Source organism: Urocampus carinirostris, chromosome 5, assembly GCF_059441175.1.
Source record: "Urocampus carinirostris isolate Australia breed hairy pipefish chromosome 5, RoL_Ucar_1.0, whole genome shotgun sequence".
Taxonomy (NCBI): domain Eukaryota; kingdom Metazoa; phylum Chordata; class Actinopteri; order Syngnathiformes; family Syngnathidae; genus Urocampus; species Urocampus carinirostris.
Window position 1 is genome coordinate 20,055,367 of NC_142353.1, and position 11,215 is coordinate 20,066,581.

At 38.4% G+C, this 11,215-nt stretch overlaps 1 long non-coding RNA gene across 1 annotated transcript; it reads right to left on the reverse strand.

The window, feature by feature from the left end:
- Nucleotides 1-686: 686 nt before the first annotated feature.
- On the reverse strand, nt 687-9,102 carry LOC148365702 (uncharacterized). The gene is made up of 3 exons (XR_015850419.1): nt 8,888-9,102; nt 1,769-1,865; nt 687-795 (listed from the first exon to the last, which is right to left on the reverse strand). It is a non-coding gene; the product is annotated as an uncharacterized LOC148365702 (long non-coding RNA).
- Nucleotides 9,103-11,215: the final 2,113 nt, after the last annotated feature.

Sequence of the window (11,215 nt, forward strand, 5' to 3'; positions counted from 1 at the left end):
ACTTGAATTAGGCTTGAATTAAGAATTTCGGGGACAAATACACTTTCAGAGCAAGCTTCGACTAGAAACAGAAGGAAATGAAGACACAATAAGTTCATTATCTTGGTTCTACAATTAACTAGCATCATGTTGAAAATGACTGGGTTGATAGTGTCCATGAAGCACAAGTAGTATGAGTATTTTGATATGATGGCATACAAATGTGTTTTACTTATGCCTACATTCTAGGTACTTGATCTTTACCAGAATTTTGGTAAGAATGTCACCTCCACTATCCAGTTATATTTAATAGTGTTAGTTAAACCCCGCTGACCAAATATGTCATATATCTGACTTCAACTTCTTCTTTTGGATTTTTACAATAACCAGAACTTTGAAGGAATTCATACGAAATTAAGAAACATTCCGAATTTATATTGTATTTATTTATCTTTTAGATGCTTAATGTTTCCAATCTCACAAAGTATGAACAAAGCTGTGATATTCACCCGGTTGTATTCAAGAAAATGATGAATGAATCCACCAGATAGGGCAGAAGAAAAACCTTCAGACGATGTTCTGTATTTGTTTCCTAGTTCGATCTTTGTGACGTCAATATACTTTTCCAAGGAGGAGATGTCTCTATCATTATGATATATATTTAAAAAACGTATTGAAAGGCTACTTGCCATGAGATGCTGATCTAGGTGAAGTGAGCCCATTTCAAGGAAGCCTTGCTGGCCCGTTAGGTCAGTCGGTTCGTTTTATTGTTGCAGAGCCATGAGAAGTAAGTGGTAGATAAGTAATGTGCTGGAGCTGAAACAAGAGCAACAGGGTCATTAAAACATATGGACCAAAATGTATTGGTCATTGGTACTCTAATGGAAATGTACAAGAGCAGGCTGTGGTCAGAAAATAATGTTTTTCTTTCAACAGCTTCAACAGAGAGTGCCGTCGAAAACTATTGAAACAGAAAATTCAAAGTCCCTTGTTTTGGTTGTGTATCTGAATAAATTAGCGCTTCACATAAAAAGATGAATATATTAATATCCTTACCATAGGTGTCGAAATGGGACAACAGCCTAGCTCACCTGCCTGTTTCTGTTTTAAATATTGAACACCTGCGAAGGAGATTGTGCAGGATGCCTGTTCGTGATTTTGACTACTATGCACTGTTGACATCATTGTCACTATCAGCCAACAATGTTGCTGTTTATTCATTTTTACACCCTTTGGAGCGGATCTTCTTTTTGTTACCTAGAATGGCAGGTAATTCAAATTCTTTAATTATTATTTTTAACGTAAAATGATTTTTAAAATAACGGAAAAAAAATCCCTTCCACTTGCCATTGATTAATAAACACATTTTTAGAATTTGTCTTTCCTGTTTATTATGAAACATGAGAAAAATAATACTTTAACACAGTTTTCTACAAATGGGTCGACCAATAAAGTATATTTTGCAGTGTTGTACTTGTCGTCAGAGTTGAATCTTTAGAGTGCATCATGAGGAAGCTTTTCCGGATTAGTTTGGATGGGTTTTTTCCAAAAGTATGATTTTTGTAGACTTCAATAGAAACGTGAATTCACCTTGCTGCAACCATCATGACTCGCAATATTGTTAGAGAAGAACGAACCTTTTCAAAACACGACATGCAGGAAACATGGCTTTGCCTACATTTGCTTCTCATGAGGATAAACAGGCCACCAATACAAAGTCCCCTGATCTAAATCTAAATTTGGGCAAGAAAAAAACCCTTCAGAATTCCTCTGATGAAAATGAAGATACCTTGAGAAAGGGTCGCACATGAAGTAATCCCCTTTCCAGGAAGACCAGGCAGCAGTGAATGTAGCGAGGGCATCAACAGACAATGCACAGTCGCCATCTAAAATAAACATGAGTAAGACTTAAAATAAAATAAAAAATAAAATAAAATAAAGTTCCTTGACAAGCTTCTCAAAATCTGGGCTGATGCAGCAGGTTCTAAATGATGGCATTCACCAGATCCTGGTAACATCCTGGCTCAACCTCCTCTTCCACTCAGCCACCAGCGAGGACAAAAAAACAATAATATGAGGTCTAAATTATTCCTAAACTTTGGACTGTAAATGTGTCTTGAAGCCCCAGAGTGTAATAATTGACCACTGGATGGCACTGTATTGTTTAATGCGAATGAAAATAAGTTCACAAAGTACAGCGTAGCAGATACATGCCTGACAAACATGGCGGCGATGTCGTGATTGCCAATTTGGAGCACCTGCGGGGGCTTGATTGGCGCCAACAGCCCGGACAGCTGATTGGTGAACACTCCCTTTTTAAAACCCCCGGCTTCCTCTTGGTGATTATCCGATCTTTGCGAACTGTTGCCTTCTGCTCAGTTAGCCCTCTCGTCTGACTCCGTTTTTGTGCAAAGTCTTTTCCTGCCTGATCTTTGTTACCGACCCGTTTCCGGACCTGATTACGCCCGTTCAGCCTGCCTCCTGTTACCTGACCCGTTTTGCCCTGTTACCTGCCTGCCTCCTGCTACCGACCTCGCTTACGAACTCGACACCGCCTTTGATCTCCAGCCCCGGCCAACGACTTGCCATTCCCGCCTGTCTCCGTTCCTCCTCGTCCGGCACGGAAGTGTCACTCCCGTCTCGCTCGTTCCTGTTGACCCTCAGCCTTCGGATCAAGCAAGCAAGCCTTTCTCTCCCTCTTTTATCAATAAAAACTGAGAAAACGAGCGCTATTGGCTACTGTCTCCATTCCTGGTTTGTGACAGGCGACTTTTAATTAGGATTTAAAAAAAACAAAAAAACATTACTAGTTCATAGTTCATGTATTTTTGCCAAGTATTAAAATTAATATATTTTTTTTACTGAATGAAAGTTTTTTTTGTCCCACTTGGGAGCACTAAATATTATATGTAAAATAAAACAGTTCCACTGAGGTTGCGGATCTTTTCTCAGAAGGCAGAGCATTCCACAGCACCTGGATTCGATCAGAGAACACTCTCAAGCCTGCAGATTTCTTCTTTGCTCTTGGAATCGAAAATAGACCAATATTTACCCTAATCGGTTGTTTCAATTACGTGTGAAAAATATGACTAGATAGCTTACTTCCATCTTCGCAGCATTGTGAAGATTCACTCGATGCTGTCCCAAACTAATGCTGAGATTATAATAATAATACATACATTTTTTTCATGGAGTGATATTTTTTTGTGTGGCCATTCTTTACAAAAAGTCTCAAAGGGCTGCGCAGACCACAAATATTTCTCATCCTGATTACTTTTTACTGTATTGTATTGCTCTCTAGTCTCCTCGATGTCTCGAATCAAAAGTTTTCTCCTGGTGCAAAACGCTGCTGTGAAACTTCTGATTAGGAATTTTTTTTTTCATATTACTGCAATTTTAGCTTACTTGCACTGGCTCCTGTCAGTGTAAGGTGCAATTTTAAGATTCTGACGCTAGCACATGAAAGTTTGCATAGACTTGCCCCCTTTTTTCTGATTTGTTTTTGCCCTATGTTCTTGTTCAGAGCTTCCCATCCCAACAGATCCCAGTATTGATTAATTTTTTGACTTTGGTGTGTCTACAGTGCTCTTTATTTGTAATCCATTTAAGTTTCAATTAAAATGGGATAAAATCAATGGTACATTCAGATTTGTGAGCAGGTCAACATGTAACTGGGTTAACTAGGTGAAAGGGCTAGATGACAGTTTTCCGTCCTTCACCCACGTATTTGGGTGCGAGGGTACAAAAAGATGAGTCGTGTGTTCAAGTGCAAGAGTGTGATCTTGTCAGCAATGCCACTTAAGCTGAGGCGCACTCATTTTCTTTCACCCGGCTATTACGACATGATCTAGAAGTGCACTAAAGAGGAGCAGCTAAGAGTGCTGTCCAACTGGCCTATGCTTGCTTGAGATTGAAAATAAGCAAGATGCCAACATCAGAAAAACAGCCTTGTGAATCTATTCAGCGAAAGAAAAAAGTAGCTCTCGAATTTGCATGAATATGGAGTGCACTTGGCTCGTCATTTTTAAGAAGATTGTCAACAAAATGAGTGCAGTACTATTATGCCTCTCCACATTTCGTGTCCTGGTCAGGTCACGGTATCTGTCGTATCGTGCCTTGGTGCCGGGTCGTGATGTCTCCAGTATTAAAGATTCCCTGCAACACTCATTACAGCTTGAATGCTATCTATGAGATCTGACTGCACACATGGCCGGAGAAAAAAAACATTTGGGTCTTTGGGTGAAAGACGAATTTGTACTGTAAGCATGTCTATCTGTGTTATGTGTTAATTAGTACACACTGGTGGGGTGTCTCACTCCTGCGGCTTTCAACCAAAGACAGCAGACAGCCTCCCTGTTTGGAGCAGCAGGGACTGCTTGGAATACTAATGTGCAAAAGAGGAAGCGAGGACATAGGGGTGATGAAGCAAGCGATGGAGGAAGTAGGGAGGGAGAGCTAGGCAAGTAAAGTAATAGGAAAACACAGGGAGAGGTACCTAACTCATTCAGCGGCAGACATTTCCCTCAAATGGGAAGTGTCAGTGCCAGCAAATTTTTGCCATTTTGTCTCATTTTAGAGAGCCGATGGAAACTTTAGCTTTGTAGCTATACCGACGCTGCCCAACTTACAAACGAGATAGGTTCCGGACGAGCGTTTGTAAGTTGAATTTATTAGTAAGTTGCTTCAGTGCTATATTTTGTATGTTAAATGTTTGCATAAGTACGTCTAAGGCTTGTACACATAACCTGATTTGTTTTGTACTAATAAATAAACATGTTATAAAATAATATGCTCCATAAGATAAATAAAGTTAAGTGTAACTTACTTTTGGAAGATAAGCTTCAAGAGGTCCTCCTCTGTGTTAGAGAGTCACCGAAAAAAAGTGATCCAACCATTTTCTCAACCGCATCAAGCTTTCTTATTCCACTTTTGTTTCCAAAGAAACGGCACGCCTCTTTATACTTTACACCAAACTTATCGAATGGATGCACGAGATATTAAACAATAAAAATGTCAAAGTTCTGAGCGCACTGGAGATGGTGTAGACATAGTAATGTTTACACATGAACTAGGAAGAGGAAGCAGATTTTTTTTCTTCCAGGTGGATACTGGGTGACCTCTCACAGCGCCACATCCCGCTAGCGGCAGAATTAAGCACTATAGTAATGTCCTGTACTCTGAAAAAGGTTCACACAATACAAAATCTTACATACAGCAATATCACACAATTCGGGTCATCGTAGCAATCGCGTAAGTGCACGAAATGTCTTCCCTCTCCGCCCAAGCAATGACAAAGGGTATTTGTTATCGTTTTTAGAACGAATAAAGCTTTGAAGCGTGGAACTATTTTTGTTTTTCATCATCACACTGCACGTACACAGCATATGGGCTGTCGACACGCTGCCATACGGTGTCATACGGTGGATACAAGAAACAAAACAAGGCACAAAAAAGATCTGATCAAATCTACTTCTGCGATCTAGTGGTTATTCATCATACTGAAGTCGTTCCCAGTTGCTTGATACTCATTGAAGAGTTGCGCCGAAGTTATTAGAATAGTTTTCAATGAATAAAACCCCAAAAAACACCATACTTTTTACATTTAGGCACTCAGGGAGAATGCCTCTGGAAACATATTTATACATCATCATCTATTAACTATTCAAGTTAAAATATTGTTTTTAATTTAATCTAAGCATGTAATTTATGTAATCTATGTAATCTACCTCATCTGTTTTATCTATTTCATCTTCCTCATCCATCTCGTCTAAGTAACTACTTTCTATCTATCTATCTATCTATCTATCTATCTATCTATCTATCTATCTATCTATCTATCTATCTATCTATCTATCTATCTATCTATCTATCTATCTATCTATCTATCTGTCTATCTGTCTATCTGTCTATCTGTCTATCTGTCTATCTGTCTGTCTGTCTGTCTGTCTGTCTGTCTGTCTGTCTGTCTGTCTGTCTGTCTGTCTGTCTATCTATCTATCTATCTATCTATCTATCTATCTATCTATCTATCTATCTATCTATCTATCTATCTATCTATCTATCTATCTATCTATCTATCTATCTATCTATCTACCCTGGTCATATCCCTCGAGAGGGGTGACAGACAGCAAGACAAATACATACAAAAAAAGAAAATAAAAAAGGGAAAAAGTAGCAAAAAACGCACACAAAATTTTATGGAGCATGGCCAACCTAAATGCCCAAACACCCAAACAAGTTAAGCACCTCTGCACCCAAGTTGGTCATGCTTTCGTCCCTCCAGATAAAACAGGACACATGTCACACGGGTCAGGGTGACACAACACACCCTTCCTTTCAACAGCAGGGCCAGACAGCTTTCACTGGTTTACCCATGCCGCATCATACAGGTGCCCTGCCCATTCCTTAGAATGCGTCCAAACATTCCACTATCCTTTCACTACACCTCTCCACTCATTCCTTTCACAAACAACAGCTCTAGCTTCCACTTTATTTAGACTTTTTTCCTGCAGTGCACTCTTAACACCATCCATCCACGTCGATCGCGGGCTTCTTCTTGGTCTCCTTCCATTTACTTCTGCTTACTTCTGTAACTACTTTACTGACCCAAAATAAATATTGAAGTAAGATAAATGGTATAGATTTTTTTTGTCTAAAAACGTAGTAATATATTTTTTTTACAATATGTTTTGCATTGTAATGAAAACCAGTTAATGGTGAAACCGTCCATCCACTTTCAAATTTTGATCAATGTTAATTTCATCAATAGAAAACAGATTTATGAATAGTCACGCTGTAAAATTGATTTGTGGTAACGTCAGTGAATCTTTGAAGAAAATTGTGCTTTCCGAGCACTTTCATCAGTTTGACTTTTAATTTGCGTCCAACAGAATCTTCTTTGGGCTGATTATGGCAATCAAGAGGAAATTCAGAAACCTGCATCTCATCATCGGGCTTGATCGAAGCATCCAATTAAAAAATAGGCACCGTCTGCTTCACACAATCAGTCATCCAAAGTTCAAACATAACATCTTTGTTTGATTTGAGTGGGAAAAGGGAGCTTCGGCGACAAAAAAGATCATCCGTGCATCCTGCACATCTTGTCTCTTCAACGGATCAACACTCTAATTAAGAAATTTAATGGGGAACCATTCATCTTCACTCTTCAAACTGCCTCCAAGCATACAAATGTGCGTGTTATCAGAGTTATGTAAGCTCCTTTTTAATCTAGCAGTCTGGTCTACCACCTTGTACGAACCGCTATCTGTATTTGAAATGTAGTGGGTGGGTATATCCTTTAACCGTGGTGTGTCTTGGGCAAGTACAGCCTGCTGCGCTGAACCAAATTTTACATTTAGGTGGGATCAAAGTTACAAGTATAATATACTTTGAAGGGATTGTTTTAGGGATGTATTTGTATTTGATGATGATATGTCTCTGTATTGCATACCTGTCAACCTCAGCTAATTGATTCCATATATCAATGATTGCAATTTCTCTTATTAAAGGGATTATAAGAGACCATTTTTTTCAACGAGGAACGTGTTGTGTTCCTCTCTACAATGAAGATTTTTTTTTTTAAATATTCCATTGGCTAGGAGACTAGAGAAATGTAGTTGACTGATTTGGGTCATATGCTAGAGCTGTGACGCCAGCACATGAAAACAAGACTTTTAACTATGGCGGTTTTCGTTGATGCGGCATATGAGACATCTAGCGCTTCCGTCCATCCGTCTCATACCACTTGTTTCTGTTTGAATGAAATCGAAACTTTATTTAACCTGTTACTTGGGGGACCTGTGACTGTTTTGTCCGAGTTTCTGCTTCTACCTCCCAAAGCTACCTGAGGTAAGTTTGCCTGCTGCTGTTACATCATGCGTTTCTCCTTTGCCTTCACCTAGTTTTTGGAAGGAAATATAGTAATGAGCTCCAGGTTAACTCCCATTAGCAGCCAACTAGCTATTCCCTGCTGGTTTTGCGGTTGATGCTGTAGCCATTTTTCATTGTTGGTTCCTGGTTAGCCTGGCTGCTTACTGCATGTTTTTGACCGGCCAGCCTACCATTGATCGCCCCATTTTGTTCTCTTTAGCAGCTGGCTAGCCTGTCGTGTCCATTATTCAGATTCAGATTCAGATATACTTTATTGTCATTCTTGTACACGTGTATACAGAACGAAATGTCGATACATCTGACCCGCACAGTTTCCTTGAATGTACAGATATAGATAAAATGTTGTATTGAGTTGGAGTATTGAAGTACTAATAATATACTAAATAATTATAGCTATGTATAGTATTATACAGTAGTGCAAAGAGTGCAAGAGGAGCAGCTAACTAGATGTGCAAGATGGGCAGTCAGGTAAACAAGTCACTACACAATAACAATAACACTGGAGTACGACAGTGCAGAGGAGAACAGATGTGCAAAGGCGTGGCTAGGTATAAGAGAACTAAATAACATTTGAGAGGTAAACTGAAACTGAGTGCTAAAAAACAAACTACAAAGACCCGAAGTGAGGAAACTGCAGACTATACTACCCTGTAAAATAAACCGCCGGGCCATTATACTCATTGACGATTGCTGACTTTATTGAGCCAGATTAACTTGGGTATAAATTAATCAGGTAATTGTTTCATTTTGAAAAAGGCATTTCTCCAAATATGTTGTAAGCATTCAATGCCCGCACAGCAGCCAGTTGACCGGGAGTGATTACAAATTGTGAACAAAGTGTATGCACAGCAACCATTAGGTGTTCATTTAGTCCTCGCCACAACAATCAAAACATAATGTGTAGTCAACCAAAGGCATACAAAAACCTTCAAGCACCTGTCGAGGGACGTGAAATGAATGGGTTCAAATGAGCTCATCTATCATCCCTATTCAAACCCCGCCCCCATCTCAAGCTTACCATTCGGCTTCCTGTTGTGCAGGAAGTGTAGTCGGCTCACCCCTACCCACTCAGCTGGAGAAATAACAGACGAAAAAACACCCTACACAAACTACTACATTTCTAAAGATCACATGAGTGACGGATTTCAGCTCTTCATGCAAAAAAGACAAAATATCCCTCTGGTAAACAACACGCATACGCGCAAGGTCTCGGCAGCTGCGTGCCTTCATTGTGGCCCCTTAGCTCAGGAAGTTCTCTGGCAGGAAAAGCATCATTTGAGTGTATTCAGCATGCAGGAAGTCTTGTGCTTAGAACAGCCAAGTCTTTCCTGTTGGAAGGGAAGGTGTGATGGCTTGTGTGCATTCGTGCACTTGCAGCTGTGTAGGTCTATTCCTATACACACCCACACATAAAAACCATCAGCAACTATTCAATACAATTTGTAACATTTTTCCTGTTTGAAGAGGCAACTGAGCTAAGTTTATCTGCGTCTGAATTTAGGAGGAAGGCGGGGCAACGCTGTCAATCGGGTAAAAGTCATTCTTGGGGAGCATGCAAATTGAAAAATGAAATAGATAACGTGGAACAAATTAACAAAATGGATATAATTATAACATTTAAAGGAACATAAAAAAACCGTAAAGGGATACAATTAATAAAAAACAAGATACGAAAACAAGACGGAAGAAATAAATTAAATGGATCAAATTCTAAAAGATAAAAAAAGTAATCACGTAAAAAATGGATAATGATAATCGATCAAATACTACAGGTACAAAGTACAGAAAAATCAGACGGACAAAAAGAAAGAATGAAAGAAAAAAGAAACAAGGAAAGTAAGACAGAAAGAAAGAGAGAAAGAACGACAAAAAGAAAGAGAGAAAGAAAGACAGAAAGAAAGGAAGGAAGAAAGAAAGAAAGAAAGAAAGAAAGAAAGAAAGAAAGAAAGAAAGAAAGATAGAAAGAAAGAAAGTAAGACAGAAAGAAACAAACAAATAATATCAATAATTAATACTAACAATCTGTTTTGGGATTTAATGTTGCTCATTTTTATATATTTTTTCACATTAACATTTTCTTATTTAATGTCATTTATTCTTAACCGTTAATTTGACATTTTGGAGGGTGGAGCTGTAAGCTGTGAGGAAAACTTATTTTTAAAAAATCTGAAAAAATATGTATATTGTAAGTAATAAAAATAATACAAATAAAAATGAAAATAAAATGGGTAAAAATATATTCAAATAGAAAAAAATCCATACTCAAAAGAATTATACTTTTCCCTAATTTTACCTCCCCAAAATGTTGTAATGGTTGTTTTTGCTGTGACAATGTAATCTGAACAGATGGCGTGAAACCATGTCCCTCCCTCCATCATATAAACACTGAAAAGTTGGTGGCTATAGCGATAAAATTACAATATTCATAGTTCAAACAAAATAAACATTTTAAACTCATCATCAAATACATATTTGTAATGTTGATGTTTCAGCTTTTTTTTGAGATTACTGTAAAAAAAAAGCTTGGAAGCTCAATGTAAAAATGTCGTGAAATGGCTAAGGCAAAGTCAGACCTTTTAGAGAATCACTGGAAAATATCTGCATAAATTGCTGCAGCACACAATTGTTCTGTATTTCTAATTTGCTCCTTTGCTGAAAATGGTATCCTATACAAGGTTTTAATATTATTTGGCCTGGCTATTGTTAACTTTGGTGCAGCACCACAGGAATTTCCCCATTGTGTTGCTCGTAAAGGCCTTCTCCATTCAATCCTTTTAAAAAATGAAATAATTGATCCAAAAACTCATAAGGGTCTTGTGCAGCTGTAAATACAATCATGAATAGACAAGCTCATGCTCACATGGCTGAGGCCAGACTTTAATTGGCTCCTTACCCAACATTACATTTTTATCCCGTACGCCATCAGTTGATTAGTGATAGTAATCATATAATAATAGCGAAAACACAGTCTTTTTGTGAGGTTCATGCGTCATCAGTGTTGCTCTTATAATCCCCCTCCTTGTTTGCCCGGCATTTGGATCAGAATCACACAGCGTCATGCTAATTAACCCTTTACTGTTCCAGTGAAATTCGCCTAAAATCCCAACCAAGATACCCGAAGTAAATCGAATGCTTTTCTTCAACCAGTTGGAGAATATGGAAGGTTTTTGTCTCTTTTGACACTCTGAAGTTTTGTCCCAAACTGAAATAGTCCCTGCCAGGGCTACTAACATTGAGTAATCTTAGTTGGAACACACAGAAACAGTTTCTTTTTCCCACCTGAATTGCATGCTTGCAGTGCATTGAAAAATAGTGCATCGAAACAATAATGCAATATAAAAAATTA